The sequence below is a fragment of the Brassica napus genome, unplaced genomic scaffold (assembly GCF_020379485.1).
Source record: "Brassica napus cultivar Da-Ae unplaced genomic scaffold, Da-Ae ScsIHWf_1040;HRSCAF=1456, whole genome shotgun sequence".
In the NCBI taxonomy this organism is placed as follows: Eukaryota; Viridiplantae; Streptophyta; class Magnoliopsida; order Brassicales; family Brassicaceae; genus Brassica; species Brassica napus.
The window spans coordinates 16,439-30,406 of record NW_026014468.1 but is presented as its reverse complement, the minus strand read 5'-3'; the positions used below and the strand labels follow the sequence as shown (position 1 = coordinate 30,406).

At 46.4% G+C, this 13,968-nt stretch overlaps 26 non-coding genes and 1 pseudogene across 26 annotated transcripts; all 27 read left to right on the top strand.

Moving 5' to 3' along the window:
• The first annotated feature begins 431 nt into the window (after positions 1-431).
• LOC125595339 lies at positions 432-552 on the top strand (annotated as a pseudogene).
• A 394-nt stretch (positions 553-946) lies between these two features.
• Positions 947-1,063, top strand: LOC125595330. The gene has a single exon (XR_007330172.1). It is a non-coding gene; the product is annotated as a 5S ribosomal RNA (ribosomal RNA).
• A 383-nt stretch (positions 1,064-1,446) lies between these two features.
• LOC125595383 lies at positions 1,447-1,562 on the top strand. The gene has a single exon (XR_007330222.1). It is a non-coding gene; the product is annotated as a 5S ribosomal RNA (ribosomal RNA).
• A 384-nt stretch (positions 1,563-1,946) lies between these two features.
• Positions 1,947-2,065, top strand: LOC125595370. The gene has a single exon (XR_007330209.1). It is a non-coding gene; the product is annotated as a 5S ribosomal RNA (ribosomal RNA).
• A 384-nt stretch (positions 2,066-2,449) lies between these two features.
• Positions 2,450-2,565, top strand: LOC125595335. Its single transcript, XR_007330177.1, has one exon. It is a non-coding gene; the product is annotated as a 5S ribosomal RNA (ribosomal RNA).
• A 382-nt stretch (positions 2,566-2,947) lies between these two features.
• On the top strand, positions 2,948-3,066 carry LOC125595373. Its single transcript, XR_007330212.1, has one exon. It is a non-coding gene; the product is annotated as a 5S ribosomal RNA (ribosomal RNA).
• Positions 3,067-3,446: 380 nt separating this feature from the next.
• On the top strand, positions 3,447-3,565 carry LOC125595367. The gene has a single exon (XR_007330206.1). It is a non-coding gene; the product is annotated as a 5S ribosomal RNA (ribosomal RNA).
• A 382-nt stretch (positions 3,566-3,947) lies between these two features.
• Positions 3,948-4,066, top strand: LOC125595347. The gene has a single exon (XR_007330186.1). It is a non-coding gene; the product is annotated as a 5S ribosomal RNA (ribosomal RNA).
• A 387-nt stretch (positions 4,067-4,453) lies between these two features.
• LOC125595355 lies at positions 4,454-4,572 on the top strand. Its single transcript, XR_007330194.1, has one exon. It is a non-coding gene; the product is annotated as a 5S ribosomal RNA (ribosomal RNA).
• A 384-nt stretch (positions 4,573-4,956) lies between these two features.
• Positions 4,957-5,075, top strand: LOC125595378. Its single transcript, XR_007330217.1, has one exon. It is a non-coding gene; the product is annotated as a 5S ribosomal RNA (ribosomal RNA).
• Positions 5,076-5,458: 383 nt separating this feature from the next.
• LOC125595354 lies at positions 5,459-5,577 on the top strand. Its single transcript, XR_007330193.1, has one exon. It is a non-coding gene; the product is annotated as a 5S ribosomal RNA (ribosomal RNA).
• Positions 5,578-5,963: 386 nt separating this feature from the next.
• On the top strand, positions 5,964-6,082 carry LOC125595346. Its single transcript, XR_007330185.1, has one exon. It is a non-coding gene; the product is annotated as a 5S ribosomal RNA (ribosomal RNA).
• Positions 6,083-6,464: 382 nt separating this feature from the next.
• On the top strand, positions 6,465-6,583 carry LOC125595382. Its single transcript, XR_007330221.1, has one exon. It is a non-coding gene; the product is annotated as a 5S ribosomal RNA (ribosomal RNA).
• A 384-nt stretch (positions 6,584-6,967) lies between these two features.
• LOC125595371 lies at positions 6,968-7,086 on the top strand. Its single transcript, XR_007330210.1, has one exon. It is a non-coding gene; the product is annotated as a 5S ribosomal RNA (ribosomal RNA).
• A 384-nt stretch (positions 7,087-7,470) lies between these two features.
• LOC125595385 lies at positions 7,471-7,589 on the top strand. Its single transcript, XR_007330224.1, has one exon. It is a non-coding gene; the product is annotated as a 5S ribosomal RNA (ribosomal RNA).
• Positions 7,590-7,972: 383 nt separating this feature from the next.
• Positions 7,973-8,091, top strand: LOC125595345. Its single transcript, XR_007330184.1, has one exon. It is a non-coding gene; the product is annotated as a 5S ribosomal RNA (ribosomal RNA).
• A 384-nt stretch (positions 8,092-8,475) lies between these two features.
• LOC125595351 lies at positions 8,476-8,594 on the top strand. Its single transcript, XR_007330190.1, has one exon. It is a non-coding gene; the product is annotated as a 5S ribosomal RNA (ribosomal RNA).
• Positions 8,595-8,977: 383 nt separating this feature from the next.
• Positions 8,978-9,097, top strand: LOC125595381. The gene has a single exon (XR_007330220.1). It is a non-coding gene; the product is annotated as a 5S ribosomal RNA (ribosomal RNA).
• Positions 9,098-9,482: 385 nt separating this feature from the next.
• LOC125595365 lies at positions 9,483-9,601 on the top strand. The gene has a single exon (XR_007330204.1). It is a non-coding gene; the product is annotated as a 5S ribosomal RNA (ribosomal RNA).
• A 386-nt stretch (positions 9,602-9,987) lies between these two features.
• Positions 9,988-10,106, top strand: LOC125595374. The gene has a single exon (XR_007330213.1). It is a non-coding gene; the product is annotated as a 5S ribosomal RNA (ribosomal RNA).
• Positions 10,107-10,491: 385 nt separating this feature from the next.
• Positions 10,492-10,610, top strand: LOC125595366. Its single transcript, XR_007330205.1, has one exon. It is a non-coding gene; the product is annotated as a 5S ribosomal RNA (ribosomal RNA).
• Positions 10,611-10,994: 384 nt separating this feature from the next.
• On the top strand, positions 10,995-11,113 carry LOC125595364. The gene has a single exon (XR_007330203.1). It is a non-coding gene; the product is annotated as a 5S ribosomal RNA (ribosomal RNA).
• Positions 11,114-11,496: 383 nt separating this feature from the next.
• On the top strand, positions 11,497-11,615 carry LOC125595353. The gene has a single exon (XR_007330192.1). It is a non-coding gene; the product is annotated as a 5S ribosomal RNA (ribosomal RNA).
• A 385-nt stretch (positions 11,616-12,000) lies between these two features.
• Positions 12,001-12,119, top strand: LOC125595344. Its single transcript, XR_007330183.1, has one exon. It is a non-coding gene; the product is annotated as a 5S ribosomal RNA (ribosomal RNA).
• A 382-nt stretch (positions 12,120-12,501) lies between these two features.
• LOC125595377 lies at positions 12,502-12,620 on the top strand. Its single transcript, XR_007330216.1, has one exon. It is a non-coding gene; the product is annotated as a 5S ribosomal RNA (ribosomal RNA).
• Positions 12,621-13,004: 384 nt separating this feature from the next.
• Positions 13,005-13,123, top strand: LOC125595352. Its single transcript, XR_007330191.1, has one exon. It is a non-coding gene; the product is annotated as a 5S ribosomal RNA (ribosomal RNA).
• Positions 13,124-13,508: 385 nt separating this feature from the next.
• LOC125595379 lies at positions 13,509-13,627 on the top strand. Its single transcript, XR_007330218.1, has one exon. It is a non-coding gene; the product is annotated as a 5S ribosomal RNA (ribosomal RNA).
• Positions 13,628-13,968: the final 341 nt, after the last annotated feature.

The following is a 13,968-nucleotide window of genomic DNA, read 5'->3' as shown; positions in this document are numbered from 1 at the left end:
TAGTACTCAGAGGTTTGACCTCTCCGCTTGAAGTCTCTCGTGTGCACCCCTTTTTATTTTTATTTTATTTATTTTTCGGCCTTAAACGAGTCTAAACTTGGAAACCTCATAACTTTTGAACCGTGAGGACTACTACGTCGCCCATAGCACCATTTCGGAAACGCCCAGAAACCATAAAGGGCGGTGAAATAGGCGTGGCAATTTTTCGGCCCAAATTCAGCCGTTTTGAACCCTCAAACGGGCTGCAGAAAGGTAAGGGACTTAAAAAGGATCCAATCGGATTTCAGGTTGTTTTTGATGTTTTCTTAACGCCATTAACCTCGATGCACTATTCCGCTGAAAAAAAACAGTCAGAAAATCATGTGGGCCCCACGGCCTTACACTTGGAGTGGCCGAGACAAATGATATATGGAAAGCGAGTGATGTACTAACGGTGCGATCATACCAGCACTAATGCACGCCGGATCCCATCAGAACTCTCCGTCGTAAGCGTGCTGGGCGAGAGTAGTACTAGGATGGGTGACCTCCCGGGAAGTCCTCGTGTTGAACACCCTTTTTATTTTTGTTGAAACCCCTTTTTATTTTATTTTATTTTTTTTCGCCTAAAACGAGTCTAAACTTGGAACCTCATAACTTTTGAACCGTGAGGAACTACGTCGCCCATAGCACCATTTCGGAAACGCCCAGAAACCATAAAGGGCGGAATAGGCTGGCAATTTTTCGGCCCCAAATTCAGCCGTTTTGACCCTCAACGGGCTGCAGAAAGGTAAGGGACGTAAAAAAGGATCCCAATCGGATTTTCAGGTTTTTTTGATGCTTTCTTAACGCCATTAACCTCGATGCACTATTCCGCTGAAAAAAACAGTCAGAAAATCATGTGGGCCCCACGGCCTTACACTTGGATTGGCCGAGACAATATATATGGAAACGCGAGTGATGTACTAACCGTTGCGATCATACCAGCACTAATGCACCGGATCCCATCAGAACTCCGCAGTTAAGCGTGCTTGGGGGGAGTAGTACTAGGATGGGTGACCTCCCGGGAAGTCTCGTGTTGCACCCCTTTTTTTTTTTTTTTTTTTTTTTTTTTCGGCCTAAACGAGTCTAAACTTGGAAATCTCATAACTTTTGAACCGTGAGGAACTACGTCGCCCATAGCACCATTTCGGAAACGCCCAGAAACCATAAGGGCGGTGAATAGGCGTGGCAATTTTTCGGCCCCAAATTCAGCCGTTTTGACCCTCAAACGGGCTGCAGAAGGTAAGGGACGTAAAAAAGGATCCCAATCGGATTTTCAGGTTGTTTTTTGATGCTTTCTTAACGCCATTAACCTCGATGCACTATTCCGCTGAAAAAAAAAAAAATCAGAAAATCATGTGGGCCCCACGGCCTTACACTTGGATTGGCCGAGACAATGATATATGGAAACGCGAGTGATGTACTAACGGGTGCGATCATACCAGCACTAATGCACCGGATCCCATCAGAACTCCGCAGTTAAGCGTGCTTGGGCGGAAGTTACTAGGAGGGTGACCTCCCGGGAAGTCCTCGTGTTGCACCCCTTTTTATTTTTTTTTTTATTTTTTTTTCGGCCTCAAACGAGTCTAAACTTGGAAACCTCATAACTTTTGAACCGTGAGGAACTACGTCGCCCACAGCACCATTTCGGAAACGCCCAGAAACCATAAAGGGCGGTGAATAGGCTGGTCAATTTTTCGGGCCCTAATTCAGCCGTTTTGACCCTCAAACGGGCTGCAAAAAGGTAAGGGACGTAAAAAAGGATCCCAATCGGATTTTCAGGTTGTTTTTGATGCTTTCTTAACGCCATTAACCTCGATGCACTATTCCGCTGGAAAAAATCAGTCAGAAAATCATGTGGGCCCCACGGCCTTACACTTGGAGTGGCCGAGACAAATGATATATGGAAACGCGAGTGATGTACTAACGGGTGCGATCATACCAGCACTAATGCACCGGATCCCATCAGAACTCCGTAGTTAAGCGTGCTTGGGCGAGAGTAGTACTAGGACGGGTGACCTCCCGGGAAGTCCTCGTGTTGAACCCCTTTTTATTTTTATTTTATTTTATTTTTCGGCCTAAAGCGAGTCTAAACTTGGAAACCTCATAACTTTTGAACCGTGAGGAACTACGTCGCCCATAGCACCATTTCGGAAACGCCCAGAAACCATAAAGGGCGGTGAATAGGCGTGGCAATTTTTCGGCACCAAATGCAGCCGTTTTGACCCTCAAACGGGCTGCAGAAAGGTAAGGGACGTAAAAAAGGATCCCAATCGGATTTTCAGGTTGTTTTTGATGCTTTCTTAACGCCATTAACCTCGATGCACTTATTCCGCTGGAAAAAAAACAGTCAGAATAATGTGGGGCCCCACGGCCTTACACTTGGATTGGCCGAGACAAATGATATATGGAAACGCGAGTGATGTACTAACGGTGCGATCATACCAGCACTAATGCACCGGATCCCATCAGAACTCCGCAGTTAAGCGTGCTTGGGCAGAGTAGTACTAGGATGGGTGACCTCCCGGGGTCCTCGTGTTGCACCCCCCTTATTTTATTTTTTATTTTATTTTTCGGCCTCAAACGAGTCTAAACTTGGAAACCTCATAACTTTTGAACCGTGAGGAACTACGTCGCCCATAGCACCATTTCGGAAAGCCCAGAAACCATAAAGGGCGGTGAATAGGCGTGGCAATTTTCCGGCCCAAATTCAGCCGTTTTGACCCTCAAACGGGCTGCAGAAAGGTAAGGGACGTAAAAAAGGATCCCAATCGGATTTTCAGGTTGTTTTTGATGCTTTCTTAACGCCATTAACCTCGATGCACTATTCCGCTGGAAAAAAATCATCAGAAAATCAGTGACATGGCCCACCACTTGACTGGCCGAGACAATAGGATATGAGTATAGGAAACGCGAGTGATGTACTAACGGGTGCGATCATACCAGCACTAATGCACCGGATCCCATCAGAACTCCGCAGTTAAGCGTGCTTGGGCGAGAGTAGTACTAGGATGGGTGACCTCCCGGGAAGTCCTCGTGTTGACCCCTTTTTATTTATTTTATTTTATTTTTTTTCGGCCTAAAACAAGTCTAAACTTGGAAACCTCATAACTTTTGAACCGTGAGGAACTACGTCGCCCATAGCACCATTTCGGAAACGCCCAGAAACCATAAAGGGCGGTGAATAGGCGTGGCAATTTTTCGGCCCAAATTCAGCCGTTTTGACCTCAAACGGGCTGCAGAAAGGTAAGGGACGTAAAAAAGGATCCCAATCGGATTTTCAGGGTTTTTGATGCTTTCTTAACGCCATTTACCTCGATGCACTATTCCGCTGGAAAAAAAACAGTCAAAAAAATGTGTGGGCCCCAGCCTTACACTTGGAGTGGCCGAGACAAATGATATATGGAAAACGCGAGTGATGTACTAACCGGTGCGATCATACCAGCACTAATGCACCAGATCCCATCAGAACTCCGCAGTTAAGCGTGCTTGGGCGAGAGTAGTACTAGGATGGGTGACCTCCCGGGAGGTCCTCGTGTTGCACCCCCTTTTTTTTTTTTTATTTTATTTTTCGGCCTAAAACGAGTCTAAACTTGGAAAACTCATAACTTTTGAATCGTGAGGAACTACGTCGCCCATAGCACCATTTCGGAAACGCCCAGAAACCATAAAGGGCGGTGAATAGGCGTAGCAATTTTCCGGCCCCAAATTCAGCCGTTTTGACCCTCAAACGGGCTGCAGAAAGGTAAGGGACGTAAAAAAGGATCCCAATCGGATTTTCAGGTTGTTTTTGATGCTTTCTTAACGCCATTAACCTCGATGCACTATTCCGCTGGAAAAAAAACAGTCAGAAAATCATGTGGGCCCCACGGCCTTACACTTGGATTGGCCGAGACAAATGATATATGGAAACGCGAGTGATGTACTAACGGTGCGATCATACCAGCACTAATGCACCGGATCCCATCAGAACTCCGCAGTTAAGCGTGCTTGGGCGAGAGTAGTACTAGGATGGGTGACCTCCCGGGAAGTCCTCGTGTTGCACCCCTTTTTATTTTTTTTTTTAATTTTATTTTTCGGCCTAAAACGAGTCTAAACTTGGAAACCTCATAACTTTTGAATCGTGAGGAACTACGTCGCCCATAGCACCATTTCGGAAACGCCCAGAAACCATAAAGGGCGGTGAATAGGCGTGACAATTTTCCGGCCCCAAATTCAGCCGTTTTGACCCTCAAATGGGCTGCAGAAAGGTAAGGGACGTAAAAAAGGATCCCAATTGGATTTTCATGTTGTTTTTGATGCTCTCTTAACGCCATTAACCTCGATGCACTATTCTGCTGGAAAAAAAACAGTCAGAAAATCATGTGGGCCCCACGGCCTTACACTTGGATTGGCCGAGACAAATGATATATGGAAACGCGAGTGATGTACTAACCGGTGCGATCATACCAGCACTAATGCACCGGATCCCATCAGAACTCCGCAGTTAAGCGTGCTTGGGCGAGAGTAGTACTAGGATGGGTGACCTCCCGGGAAGTCCTCGTGCTGCACCCCTTTTTTTTTTTTTTTTTTTTTTTTTTCGGCCTAAAACGAGTCTAAACTTGGAAAACTCATAACTTTTGAATCGTGAGGAACTACGTCGCCCATAGCACCATTTCGGAAACGCCCAGAAACCATAAAGGGCGGTGAATAGGCGTGACAATTTTCCGGCCCCAAATTCAGCCGTTTTGACCCTCAAATGGGCTGCAGAAAGGTAAGGGACGTAAAAAAGGATCCCAATCGGATTTTCATGTTGTTTTTGATGCTCTCTTAACGCCATTAACCTCGATGCACTATTCCGCTGAAAAAAAAACAGTGAGAAAATCATGTGGGCCCCACGGCCTTACACTTGGATTGGCCGAGACAAATGATATATGGAAACGCGAGTGATGTACTAACCGGTGCGATCATACCAGCACTAATGCACCGGATCCCATCAGAACTCCGCAGTTAAGCGTGCTTGGGCGGAAGTAGTACTAGGATGGGTGATCTCCCGGGAAGTCCTCGTGTTGCACCCCTTTTTATTTTTTTTTATTTTTTTTTCGGCCTCAAACGAGTCTAAACTTGGAAACCTCATAACTTTTGAACCGTGAGGAACTACGTCGCCCACAGTACCATTTCGGAAACGCCCAGAAACCATAAAGGGCGGTGAATAGGCTGGCAATTTTTCGGGCCCAAATTCAGCCGTTTTGACCCTCAAACGGGCTGCAGAAAGGTAAGGGACGTAAAAAAGGATCCCAATCGGATTTTCAGGTTGTTTTTGATGCTTTCTTAACGCCATTAACCTCGATGCACTATTCCGCTGGAAAAAAAATCAGTCAGAAAATCATGTGGGCCCCACGGCCTTACACTTGGAGTGGCCGAGACAAATGATATATGGAAACGCGAGTGATGTACTAACGGGTGCGATCATACCAGCACTAATGCACCGGATCCCATCAGAACTCCGCAGTTAAGCGTGCTTGGGCGAGAGTAGTACTAGGATGGGTGACCTCCCGGGAAGTCCTCGTGTTGAACCCCTTTTTATTTTTTTTTTTATTTTATTTTTCGGCCTAAAACGAGTCTAAACTTGGAAACCTCATAACTTTTGAACCGTGAGGAACTACGTCGCCCATAGCACCATTTCGGAAACGCCCAGAAACCATAAAGGGCGGTGAATAGGCGTGGCAATTTTTCGGCCCCAAATTCAGCCGTTTTGACCCTCAAACGGGCTGCAGAAAGGTAAGGGACGTAAAAAAGGATCCCAATCGGATTTTCAGGTTGTTTTTGATGCTTTCTTAACGCCATTAACCTCGATGCACTATTCCGCTGGAAAAAAAACAGTCAGAAAATCATGTGGGCCCCACGGCCTTACACTTGGATTGGCCGAGACAAATGATATATGGAAACGCGAGTGATGTACTAACCGGTGCGATCATACCAGCACTAATGCACCGGATCCCATCAGAACTCCGCAGTTAAGCGTGCTTGGGCGAGAGTAGTACTAGGATGGGTGACCTCCCGGGAAGTCCTCGTGTTGCACCCCTTTTTATTTTTTTTATTTTTTTTTCGGCCTCAAACGAGTCTAAACTTGGAAACTCATAACTTTTGAACCGTGAGGAACTACGTCGCCCATAGCACCATTTCGGAAACGCCCAGAAACCATAAAGGGCGGTGAATAGGCGTGGCAATTTTTCCGGCCCCAAATTCAGCCGTTTTGACCCTCAAACGGGCTGCAGAAAGGTAAGGGACGTAAAAAAGGATCCCAATCGGATTTTCAGGTTGTTTTTGATGCTTTCTTAACGCCATTAACCTCGATGCACTATTCCGCTGGAAAAAAATCAGTCAGAAAATCATGTGGGCCCCACGGCCTTACACTTGGAGTGGCCGAGACAAATGATATATGGAAACGCGAGTGATGTACTAACGGGTGCGATCATACCAGCACTAATGCACCGGATCCCATCAGAACTCCGCAGTTAAGCGTGCTTGGGCGAGAGTAGTACTAGGATGGGTGACCTCCCGGGAAGTCCTCGTGTTGCACCCCCTTTTTTTATTTTATTTTATTTTTTTTCGGCCTAAACGAGTCTAAACTTGGAAACCTCATAACTTTTGAACCGTGAGGAACTACGTCGCCCATAGCACCATTTCGGAAACGCCCAGAAACCATAAAGGGCGGTGAATAGGCGTGGCAATTTTTCGGCCCCAAATTCAGCCGTTTTGACCCTCAAACGGGCTGCAGAAAGGTAAGGGACGTAAAAAAGGATCCCAATCGGATTTTCAGGTTGTTTTTGATGCTTTCTTAACGCCATTAACCTCGATGCACTATTCCGCTGGAAAAAAAACAGTCAGAAAATCATGTGGGCCCCACGGCCTTACACTTGGATTGGCCGAGACAAATGATATATGGAAACGCGAGTGATGTACTAACGGGTGCGATCATACCAGCACTAATGCACCGGATCCCATCAGAACTCCGCAGTTAAGCGTGCTTGGGCGAGAGTAGTACTAGGATGGGTGACCTCCCGGGAAGTCCTCGTGTTGCACCCCTTTTTATTTTTTTTTTATTTTATTTTTCGGCCTAAACGAGTCTAAACTTGGAAACCTCATAACTTTTGAACCGTGAGGAACTACGTCGCCCATAGCACCATTTCGGAAACGCCCAGAAACCATAAAGGGCGGTGAATAGGCGTGGCAATTTTTCGGCCCCAAATTCAGCCGTTTTGACCCTCAAACGGGCTGCAGAAAGGTAAGGGACGTAAAAAAGGATCCCAATCGGATTTTCAGGTTGTTTTTGATGCTTTCTTAACGCCATTAACCTCGATGCACTATTCCGCTGGAAAAAAAACAGTCAGAAAATCATGTGGGCCCCACGGCCTTACACTTGGATTGGCCGAGACAAATGATATATGGAAACGCGAGTGATGTACTAACCGGTGCGATCATACCAGCACTAATGCACCAGATCCCATGAGAACTCCGCAGTTAAGCGTGCTTGGGCGAGAGTAGTACTAGGATGGGTGACCTCCCGGGAAGTCCTCGTGTTGAACCCCTTTTTATTTTTATTTTATTTTATTTTTCGGCCTAAACGAGTCTAAACTTGGAAACCTCATAACTTTTGAACCGTGAGGAACTACGTCGCCCATAGCACCATTTCGGAAACGCCCAGAAACCATAAAGGGCGGTGAATAGGCGTGGCAATTTTTCGGCCCAACTTCAGCCGTTTTGACCCTCAAACGGGCTGCAGAAAGGTAAGGGACGTAAAAAAGGATCCCAATCGGATTTTCAGGTTGTTTTTGATGCTTTCTTAACGCCATTAACCTCGATGCACTATTCCGCTGGAAAAAAAACAGTCAGAAAATCATGTGGGCCCCACGGCCTTACACTTGGATTGGCCGAGACAAATGATATATGGAAACGCGAGTGATGTACTAACCGGTGCGATCATACCAGCACTAATGCACCGGATCCCATCAGAACTCCGCAGTTAAGCGTGCTTGGGCGAGAGTAGTACTAGGATGGGTGACCTCCCGGGAAGTCCTCGTGTTGCACCCCTTTTTATTTTTTTTTTATTTTATTTTTCGGCCTAAAACGAGTCTAAACTTGGAAACCTCATAACTTTTGAACCGTGAGGAACTACGTCGCCCATAGCACCATTTCGGAAACGCCCAGAAACCATAAAGGGCGGTGAATAGGCGTGGCAATTTTTCGGCCCCAAATTCAGCCGTTTTGACCCTCAAACGGGCTGCAGAAAGGTAAGGGACGTAAAAAAGGATCCCAATCGGATTTTCAGGTTGTTTTTGATGCTTTCTTAACGCCATTAACCTCGATGCACTATTCCGCTGGAAAAAAACAGTCAGAAAATCATGTGGGCCCCACGGCCTTACACTTGGATTGGCCGAGACAAATGATATATGGAAACGCGAGTGATGTACCAACGGTGGCGATCATACCAGCACTAATGCACCGGATCCCATCAGAACTCCGCAGTTAAGCGTGCTTGGGCGAGAGTAGTACTAGGATGGGTGACCTCCCGGGAAGTCCTCGTGTTGCACCCCTTTTTTTTTTTTTTTTTTTTTTTTTTTCGGCCTAAACGAGTCTAAACTTGGAAAACTCATAACTTTTGAATCGTGAGGAACTACGTCGCCCATAGCACCATTTCGGAAACGCCCAGAAACCATAAAGGGCGGTGAATAGGCGTGGCAATTTTTCGGCCCCAAATTCAGCCGTTTTGACCCTCAAACGGGCTGCAGAAAGGTAAGGGACGTAAAAAAGGATCCCAATCGGATTTTCAGGTTGTTTTTGATGCTTTCTTAACGCCATTAACCTCGATGCACTATTCCGCTGAAAAAAAACAGTCAGAAAATCATGTGGGCCCCACGGCCTTACACTTGGATTGGCCGAGACAAATGATATATGGAAACGCGAGTGATGTACTAACCGGTGCGATCATACCAGCACTAATGCACCGGATCCCATCAGAACTCCGCAGTTAAGCGTGCTTGGGCGGAGAGTAGTACTAGGATGGGTGATCTCCCGGGAAGTCCTCGTGTTGCACCCCTTTTTATTTTTTTTTTATTTTTTTTTTCGGCCTCAAACGAGTCTAAACTTGGAAACCTCATAACTTTTGAACCGTGAGGAACTACGTCGCCCACAGTACCATTTCGGAAACGCCCAGAAACCATAAAGGGCGGTGAATAGGCTGGTCAATTTTTCGGGCCCAAATTCAGCCGTTTTGACCCTCAAACGGGCTGCAGAAAGGTAAGGGACGTAAAAAAGGATCCCAATCGGATTTTCAGGTTGTTTTTGATGCTTTCTTAACGCCATTAACCTCGATGCACTATTCCGCTGGAAAAAAATCAGTCAGAAAATCATGTGGGCCCCACGGCCTTACACTTGGAGTGGCCGAGACAAATGATATATGGAAACGCGAGTGATGTACTAACGGGTGCGATCATACCAGCACTAATGCACCGGATCCCATCAGAACTCCGCAGTTAAGCGTGCTTGGGCGGAAGTAGTACTAGGATGGGTGATCTCCCGGGAAGTCCTCGTGTTGCACCCCTTTTTATTTTTTTTTTTATTTTTTTTTTCGGCCTCAAACGAGTCTAAACTTGGAAACCTCATAACTTTTGAACCGTGAGGAACTACGTCGCCCATAGCACCATTTCGGAAACGCCCAGAAACCATAAAAGGCGGTGAATATGCGTGGCAATTTTTTGGCCCCAAATTCAGCCGTTTTGACCCTCAAACGGGCTGCAGAAAGGTAAGGGACGTAAAAAAGGATCCCAATCGGATTTTCAGGTTGTTTGTGATGCTTTCTTAACGCCATTAACCTCGATGCACTATTCCGCTGGAAAAAAATCAGTCAGAAAATCATGTGGGCCCCACGGCCTTACACTTGGAGTGGCCGAGACAAATGATATATGGAAACGCGAGTGATGTACTAACGGGTGCGATCATACCAGCACTAATGCACCGGATCCCATCAGAACTCTGCATTTAAGCGTGCTTGGGCGAGAGTAGTACTAGGATGGGTGACCTCTCGGGAAGTCCTTGTGTTGCACCCCTTTTTATTTTTATTTTATTTTATTTTTCGGCCTAAAGCGAGTCTAAACTTGGAAACCTCATAACTTTTGAACCGTGAGGAACTACGTCGCCCATAGCACCATTTCGGAAACGCCCAGAAACCATAAAGGGCGGTGAATAGGCGTGGCAATTTTTCGGCCCCAAATTCAGCCGTTTTGACCCTCAAACGGGCTGCAGAAAGGTAAGGGACGTAAAAAAGGATCCCAATCGGATTTTCAGGTTGTTTTTGATGCTTTCTTAACGCCATTTACCTCGATGCACTACTCCGCTGGAAAAAAAACAGTCATAAAATAATGTGGGCCCCACGGCCTTACACTTGGATTGGCCGAGACAAATGATATATGGAAACGCGAGTGATGTACTAACCGGTGCGATCATACCAGCACTAATGCACCAGATCCCATCAGAACTCCGCAGTTAAGCGTGCTTGGGCGAGAGTAGTACTAGGATGGGTGACCTCCCGGGAGGTCCTCGTGTTGCACCCCTTTTTATTTTTTTTTATTTTATTTTTTGGCCTAAAACGAGTCTAAACTTGGAAAACTCATAACTTTTGAATCGTGAGGAACTACGTCGCCCATAGCACCATTTCGGAAACGCCCAGAAACCATAAAGGGCGGGGAATAGGCGTGGCAATTTTTCGGCCCCAAATGCAGCCGTTTTGACCCTCAAACGGGCTGCAGAAAGGTAAGGGACGTAAAAAAGCATCCCAATCGGATTTTCAGGTTGTTTTTGATGCTTTCTTAACGCCATTTACCTCGATGCACTACTCCGCTGGAAAAAAAACAGTCATAAAATAATGTGGGCCCCACAGCCTTACACATGGATTGGCCGAGACAAATGATATATGGAAACGCGAGTGATGTACTAACCGGTGCGATCATACCAGCACTAATGCACCGGATCCCATCAGAACTCCGCAGTTAAGCGTGCTTGGGCGGGAGTAGTACTAGGATGGGTGATCTCCCGGGAAGTCCTCGTGTTGCACCCCTTTTTATTTTTTTTTTTTTTTTTTTTCGGCCTCAAACGAGTCTAAACTTGGAAACCTCATAACTTTTGAACCGTGAGGAACTACGTCGCCCACAGTACCATTTCGGAAACGCCCAGAAACCATAAAGGGCGGTGAATAGGCTGGCTAATTTTCGGGCCCAAATTCAGCCGTTTTGACCCTCAAACGGGCTGCAGAAAGGTAAGGGACGTAAAAAAGGATCCCAATCGGATTTTCAGGTTGTTTTTGATGCTTTCTTAACGCCATTAACCTCGATGCACTATTCCGCTGGAAAAAAATCAGTCAGAAAATCATGTGGGCCCCACGGCCTTACACTTGGAGTGGCCGAGACAAATGATATATGGAAACGCGAGTGATGTACTAACGGGTGCGATCATACCAGCACTAATGCACCGGATCCCATCAGAACTCCGCAGTTAAGCGTGCTTGGGCGAGAGTAGTACTAGGATGGGTGACCTCCCGGGAAGTCCTCGTGTTGAACCCCTTTTTATTTTTATTTTATTTTATTTTTCGGCCTAAAGCGAGTCTAAACTTGGAAACCTCATAACTTTTGAACCGTGAGGAACTACGTCGCCCATAGCACCATTTCGGAAAAGCCCAGAAACCATAAAGGGCGGTGAATAGGCGTGGCAATTTTTCGGCCCCAAATTCAGCCGTTTTGACCCTCAAACGGGCTGCAGAAAGGTAAGGGACGTAAAAAAGGATCCCAATCGGATTTTCAGGTTGTTTTTGATGCTTTCTTAACGCCATTAACCTCGATGCACTATTCCGCTGGAAAAAAAACAGTCAGAAAATCATGTGGGCCCCACGGCCTTACACTTGGATTGGCCGAGACAAATGATATATGGAAACGCGAGTGATGTACTAACCGGTGCGATCATACCAGCACTAATGCACCGGATCCCATCAGAACTCCGCAGTTAAGCGTGCTTGGGCGAGAGTAGTACTAGGATGGGTGACCTCCCGGGAAGTCCTCGTGTTGCACCCCTTTTTTTTTTTTTTTTTTTTTTTTTCGGCCTAAACGAGTCTAAACTTGGAAAACTCATAACTTTTGAACCGTGAGGAACTACGTCGCCCATAGCACCATTTCGGAAACGCCCAGAAACCATAAAGGGCGGTGAATAGGCGTGGCAATTTTCCGGCCCCAAATTCAGCCGTTTTGACCCTCAAATGGGCTGCAGAAAGGTAAGGGACGTAAAAAAGGATCCCAATTGGATTTTCATGTTGTTTTTGATGCTCTCTTAACGCCATTAACCTCGATGCACTATTCCGCTGAAAAAAAAACAGTGAGAAAATCATGTGGGCCCCACGGCCTTACACTTGGATTGGCCGAGACAAATGATATATGGAAACGCGAGTGATGTACTAACCGGTGCGATCATACCAGCACTAATGCACCGGATCCCATCAGAACTCCGCAGTTAAGCGTGCTTGGGCGGAAGTAGTACTAGGATGGGTGATCTCCCGGGAAGTCCTCGTGTTGCACCCCTTTTTATTTTTTTTTTATTTTTTTTTCGGCCTCAAACGAGTCTAAACTTGGAAACCTCATAACTTTTGAACCGTGAGGAACTACGTCGCCCACAGTACCATTTCGGAAACGCCCAGAAACCATAAAGGGCGGTGAATAGGCTGGTCAATTTTTCGGGCCCTAATTCAGCCGTTTTGACCCTCAAACGGGCTGCAAAAAGGTAAGGGACGTAAAAAAGGATCCCAATCGGATTTTCAGGTTGTTTTTGATGCTTTCTTAACGCCATTAACCTCGATGCACTATTCCGCTGGAAAAAAATCAGTCAGAAAATCATGTGGGCCCCACGGCCTTACACTTGGAGTGGCCGAGACAAATGATATATGGAAACGCGAGTGATGTACTAACGGGTGCGATCATACCAGCACTAATGCACCGGATCCCATCAGAACTCCGCAGTTAAGCGTGCTTGGGCGAGAGTAGTACTAGGATGGGTGACCTCCCGGGAAGTCCTCGTGTTGAACCCCTTTTTATTTTTATTTTATTTTATTTTTCGGCCTAAAGCGAGTCTAAACTTGGAAACCTCATAACTTTTGAACCGTGAGGAACTACGTCGCCCATAGCACCATTTCGGAAACGCCCAGAAACCATAAAGGGCGGTGAATAGGCGTGGCAATTTTTCGGCCCCAAATGCAGCCGTTTTGACCCTCAAACGGGCTGCAGAAAGGTAAGGGACGTAAAAAAGCATCCCAATCAGATTTTCAGGTTGTTTTTGATGCTTTCTTAACGCCATTTACCTCGATGCACTACTCCGCTGGAAAAAAAACAGTCAGAAAATAATGTGGGCCCCACAGCCTTACACTTGGATTGGCCGAGACAAATGATATATGGAAACGCGAGTGATGTACTAACCGGTGCGATCATACCAGCACTAATGCACCAGATCCCATCAGAACTCCGCAGTTAAGCGTGCTTGGGCAAGAGTAGTACTAGGATGGGTGACCTCCCGGGAGGTCCTCGTGTTGCACCCCCTTTTATATTTTTTTATTTTATTTTTCGGCCTCAAACGAGTCTAAACTTGGAAAACTCATAACTTTTGAATCGTGAGGAACTACGTCGCCCATAGCACCATTTCGGAAACGCCCAGAAACCATAAAGGGCGGTGCATAGGCGTGGCAATTTTCCGGCCCCAAATTCAGCCGTTTTGACCCTCAAATGGGCTGCAGAAAGGTAAGGGACGTAAAAAAGGATCCCAATCGGATTTTCAGGTTGTTTGTGATGCTTTCTTAACGCCATTAACCTCGATGCACTATTCCGCTGGAAAAAAATCAGTCAGAAAATCATGTGAGCCCCACGGCCTTACACTTGGAGT